The sequence below is a fragment of the Hydra viridissima genome, unplaced genomic scaffold (genome assembly GCF_058129835.1).
Source record: "Hydra viridissima isolate aposymbiotic clone 2 unplaced genomic scaffold, HvirCarnegie_v1 scaffold_4, whole genome shotgun sequence".
NCBI lineage: Eukaryota > Metazoa > Cnidaria > Hydrozoa > Anthoathecata > Hydridae > Hydra > Hydra viridissima.
In genome coordinates this window covers 8,658,769-8,665,000 of record NW_028324303.1, presented here as the reverse complement: position 1 = coordinate 8,665,000, position 6,232 = coordinate 8,658,769, and positions in this window count along the sequence as shown.

The following is a 6,232-nucleotide window of genomic DNA, read 5'->3' as shown; positions in this document are numbered from 1 at the left end:
TGCCTATGTAAAAAAAAGTGTTCAATTAAATTTGATGAAAAATAAGGAGAGTGAAGAGAAACAGTCAACCAAGATATTAAATGCATCCGGTTTTCATAAATTTAATGTCATATAACCTTATTAAAAAACGTATTTTGATTACAGTATGGCTCAAATAGTAAATAATGATGGTTCATCGGACAAAGAAGGAACATTTTTAACAGTTGAACTCCAAAATAACATTGAACTATCCAATATTTTTGACAAATCAAGTAATGCATTAAATATTTGGAATGATCTTAACAACGCATTAAAAAAAAGTATTAAAAAAAGCACTTTTGTGAATGTAAACAAAAGACTGCGCGAGCAAGGTAAAGAATATACCGGTACTAAACTACTTGATGGGGTTCGAAAAAAAATTAAAAAAAACGCCAAAGAACTTGGTGCAAGATGTGAAAGTACTATGTGTTTTCAAAAAAATCTGCGGTGTCGTGACATAAATGACGAAACAAGACAACATATTTTAACCGAGTTCTGTCTACTTGATAAAAATATGAAAATTGAAATGGTTAAATTGTTAGTTTGTATTAGCGATACTAAAAGAAGAACAGTATTTAACCCATACGATAAATACTGTAGAAATAATGAGTTTGCATACCACCTTAAAGTTAAAAATATTATACAGCCTGTATGCAAGCAATTTTTTTTAAACACTCTGGCATTGTCTCATAGCACAGTAAGACGTTTTTGTCTAACAGAATTCCCAAAAGCAAATCCTTACGTATTATCTAAACCAGATTTATTTACTAGTCTTGATAGTTTTCAATTGAGTAAGCAGTATGCTGATGAGTTTATTGATTCGCTAGAAAAGTTGGAGTCTCATTACTGTCGAAAAGACACCAAAAGACTTTATCTAGTTAATGACTGGACATCTAAGGCTGAAATTTTCAGGTAGAATATACTTAGATTAATAGTTTATAGCTGTGGGGTCAATATATTCTTTTATACAAAGTTTATTTAAGTTTAGCGTTTTATTTGAACTTTCTGTTCTAAGTTCCGTAATCAAAACTATGGGCCATAATATAAAAAGTTGTAATGAGCACTCTAGACTTTTCAACTGATATTCTAGAACTTAACTAATATAACTGGTCATAAATAAATTTTACTCCAGTTTTTAAAATACTTTATAACTCAGTCGTTCTCAAACTTTTTTATAGTACGTACGCGATTTGACTATCTTTTGTTCTTTATCTCTCTTAATTTTTTTTTTTATATACTAAATGCTTTTTTTGTTTTCAATGTTTTGAAAAATTTTTGCGTTGAGGAAATGGGTTTGATTATGGATAATGCGTATGTTCAAAGTGAGTGGGGAGAGGGGGGGGGTTGTATGTTTGTTTGTGTGTTTGTTTTTGTGTTATAGTAGAGATGCAAGAATATTTTTAATTTTTGGTGCATTACTTTCTACATTTACTTTAATACAATACATTTTTAATAACGCGCTTGGCAAAAGATTTTGACGTTTGCTTAGAAAGAGTTCATACTTAAGATACTTGAAATTTGAGATCTGGGGCCAATGCTATAAACATAAAAAACGAAGTTTTTTCCGTAAAACACGAAGTTTTTACCGTAAAAAGCGAAGAAAAAAAAAGTCCATTGCTATAAACATTCAAAAAACTCCGTTTTTAAGATAAAAACTTCGCTATTAAATCCAATGCTATAAACGAACAAGGGAATCGCCTTTTCAGATAAAAAATGCGTTTTTTCGAAAAAAAACTTCAGATAGATTTTTGATCTCAATAGACATTTCTCTAATTCGATTGCGCAACTAATTTCTCAGCTTGAAAAAGAGGCCAGTAAGGACAAAAATGTAAACAGATAAAAACTCTTTCTCGAAATTATAAAATTAAAAACATAATTTCGCTCCAAAAGATGTCTCATTCCAACCCAAGCATTTTCAGACCAAACGAAGTGAAAAAAGGTGGAAGAGGGATGTATTGCTGTATTCCACTGTGCGGAAGTTCGTTTTATAATAACAATATGGAAAAGACTAACATTGCTCTATTTTCTTTCCCAATTAAGAAAAAAAAACTTGATGTTTACAGAGCTTGGTGTAGCGAAATATTTAAATATAAACGTAAAGGAGTTGCTGATAAATTTGAAATAATGAAACACACGAAAGTGTGTGAATTTCACTATAGGCATGAGGAAATAAAAGTTAGTTCAGGATGCGGTAAAAAAAACTTTAAAATCAGGGAATGACGTTCCTAGCATTTTTTCATTCAAGACATCACAAGATAAGTTACTTAGAAAATCTCAATGCAAAAAGTTAAAATATCCAGAGTTTACAACTAATATTGATACTGAAACTCATACAATAATCGATTCTACCAAAAACTTAGATTGTGAAAATTGTAAACTTTTATCATCCGAAAAAACAATCATAGAAAAAAAAATAAAAGTATGTCATGAAAGTTACAGAAGCTTGAAGAATATAAAACTTTAAAAATAATAAACGACCAGCTAAAAAATAATATTTTTAGCTACCAAAATTTTGAAAAAGAAAAAATAGTTTGCCGCTATTTGTTTACATTTTTGTCCTTACTGACCTCTTTTTCAAGCTGAGAAATTAGTTGCGCAATCGAATTAGAGAAATGTCTATTTTAGATATTTTCTTCGTGATTTTTGGCGGCCATTGTTGGAACAACGTTAGCGCTTCAAAATCATTGAACATTCTTTGTTTGTGTTTTTATGCAGATATTTTATAGATAAAGCTTAAAAGGATTTTGGTAACTTCATAATAAACTAATTACTTAAAATCTGCATTTAATCGATTATTCAGTTCCTTGTTGTGCTTCGTTAACAATGCATGCATGAATTTAAAATTCCATACTTATTTATGAAGGTTTTCGATAGTAATTCTGGTTAAACAAATTTTTCATAGTGTTTGACTAAAGAAAAGTATAAAGAGTTGATAAATATGCCATATAATACACAAATACACAACAAAATAATACACAAATACACAACAAAATAAAATGCTGTTTAAAGAACTTAAAATGTTACTAGCAATAAAGATCAGAGAAAACAAAGAGGGGAAGCTTAGTATGTTTTAATTAGCAAACTATTTAAATAAAAATATGTATTGCTACATTATATTTTATATATATATATATATTTACAAATGTTATAGTATAAGTATGTAATATATAGTATATATTAACATAATATAAGTATGTAATCAATCAATCATATTTCTAAATAAAGATTTTACATTCGAGTTTATATACAAATAGTTATAAACTAATGTAAAGTAAGCTACTAACAGTGCTAATGATATATAACAAGGGTAATAATAATGGCAATTTAATCATTCTATTCAAAAACAGCAGAGATATATTACAGTATATAAAATTAACAGTGATAACATGATGTAATGTATAGTATATATCAATTTTATATATATCTAAATATATATATATATATATGTAAATATATATATACTTCCAATAGTTTTATTAACTTAATACACTAACATTGAAAATAGCTTCTCCTACACTGTATAATACGATAAATTGTGTTGGTAAAGATTCCATGACAGTCTCTGAGAACATGAAAAAAAACATTTGTGCCAATAAAATGAAGAAATGCTTAGTATAATGTTGCAAATTGCTTAGTATAATGTTGCAAATCATCTTTAAGCCTAGTTTCTAAAAAATCTAATACAGCTCTTGGGACTCGATACTACTCTCAAAAAACGTTGTCAGAAACATCTTCGTTAAAAAAGCGACCATTAAACTAAAATGATATTGAAAAACAAAACAAAAATATAATTTCTGCGCCTATTTAGTTTGATTTCTGATTTTGTTCGATAAAAAATCATTATATATATATATATATATATATATATATATATATATATATATATATATATATATATATATATATATATATATATATATATATATATATATATATATATATATATATATATATACATATATATATATATATATATATATATATATATATATATATATATATATATATATATATATATATATATATAGTAATTTTAAGTAATGTTTTAAACACCAACCTCTCGAGGCAATCGGTGGCGAAGCTAATTTTCTGCAACTTCGAAATCTAAGTCTTCGCCCGAAAAAATTAAATTCATGTTCCTACTTTAATTTTACACAGCTTTTTTAAACACCAAATACTAGAATGTAAAAATATTCATAAAAGTAGAATAGACAGCACAGCATACTTAATGACTAATAAAATTCATTAATTAGGCCTAATAAATCAAAATTACTATTATATAACTACTATGTATTACGGATAAAAAAGTTCGTGAATTTTAGTGACGTATACGTTTTATGCTTTATAGCAATGGCCGAAAAAAATACAAACAGCGATAAATTCTTCGAGATTACGAACTTTTTTTCGTACGTGAAAAATTGCGTTTTTACGAAAGATTTTTTTTCTCGAAAAAAACTTCGAATTGTTTATAGCATTGGCCCCGGGACTCAAAATGTTGTACCACGTTTTTTAAATTCTCAATGCACTGTTGTAACTATAAAAATCATTATTACAACAGTACATTGAGTAATGACATAATAAGGAATCAGAGACGTATTAATTACTAATCGAAATATCAATACCAATTATGCACTAGCCCCTAAAAAAATTAAGACTCGAATTCAAAAAAAAAAGTCTTGAGCTTTAAAATATGGATTTTCAACGGGAATAAAATGGAGAGCACAAACATTTAAACCAACGCGCAATAAAGTTCAAATAAGTAACCTGTCTCTGATGTACTATACAGAATTATATATATATATATATATATATATATATATATATATATATATATATATATATATATATATATATATATATATATATATATATATATATATATATATATATATATATATATATTATATATTTATATATTGCAGGTTCTACAAGACTAAAGCAGCAGAAAAACGCTTGGATCTCGTGGGCCACACAGTTTTCTATGAGTTGCTTGACAAGAAAAACGTATTTATACACAAACCTAAAAAAGATCAGTGCGACGTTTGCGTTGAAATTCGTGAAAGAAAGAAAGATACACCTGACTATGTTCTTCCATCTAGTTATACAGGGGCCAATGCTATAAACATAAAAAACGAAGTTTTTTCCGTAAAACACGAAGTCTTTACCGTAAAAAGCGAAGAAAAAAAAAGTCCATTGCTATAAACATTCAAAAAACTCCGTTTTTAAGATAAAAACTTCGCTATTAAATCCAATGCTATAAACGAACAAGGGAATCGCCTTTTCAGATAAAAAATGCGTTTTTTCGAAAAAAAACTTCAGATAGATTTTTGATCTCAATTTTAGATAATTTCTTCGTGATTTTTGGCGGCCATTGTTGGAACAACGTTAGCGCTTCAAAATCATTGAACATTCTTTGTTTGTGTTTTTATGCAGATACTTTATAGATAAAGCTTAAAAGGATTTTGGTAACTCCATAATAAACTAATTACTTAAAATCTGCATTTAATCGATTATTCAGTTCCTTGTTGTGCTTCGTTAACAATGCATGCATGAATTTAAAATTCCATACTTATTTATGAAGGTTTTCGATAGTAATGCTGGTTAAACAAATTTTTCATAGTGTTTGACTAAAGAAAAGAATAAATAGTCGATAAATATGCCATATAATACACAAATACACAACAAAATAATACACAAATACACAACAAAATAAAATGCTGTTTAAAGAACTTAAAATGTTACTAGCAATAAAGATCAGAGAAAACAAAGAGGGGAAGCTTAGTATGTTTTAATTAGCAAACTATTTAAATAAAAATATGTATTGCTACATTATATTTTAAATATATGTATATATGTATATATATATATATATATATATATATATATATATATATATATATATATATATATATACAAATGTTATAGTATAAGTTTGTAATATATAGTATATATTAACATAATATAAGTATGTAATCAATCAATCATATTTCTAAATAAAGATTTTACATTCAAGTTTATATACAAATAGTTATAGACTAATGTAAAGTAAACTACTAACAGTGCTAATGATATATAACAAGGGTAATAATAATGGCAATTTAATCATTCTATTCAAAAACAGCAGAGATATATTACAGTATATAAAATCAACAATGATAACATGATGTAATGTATAGTATATATCAATTTTATATATATGTAAATATACATATAT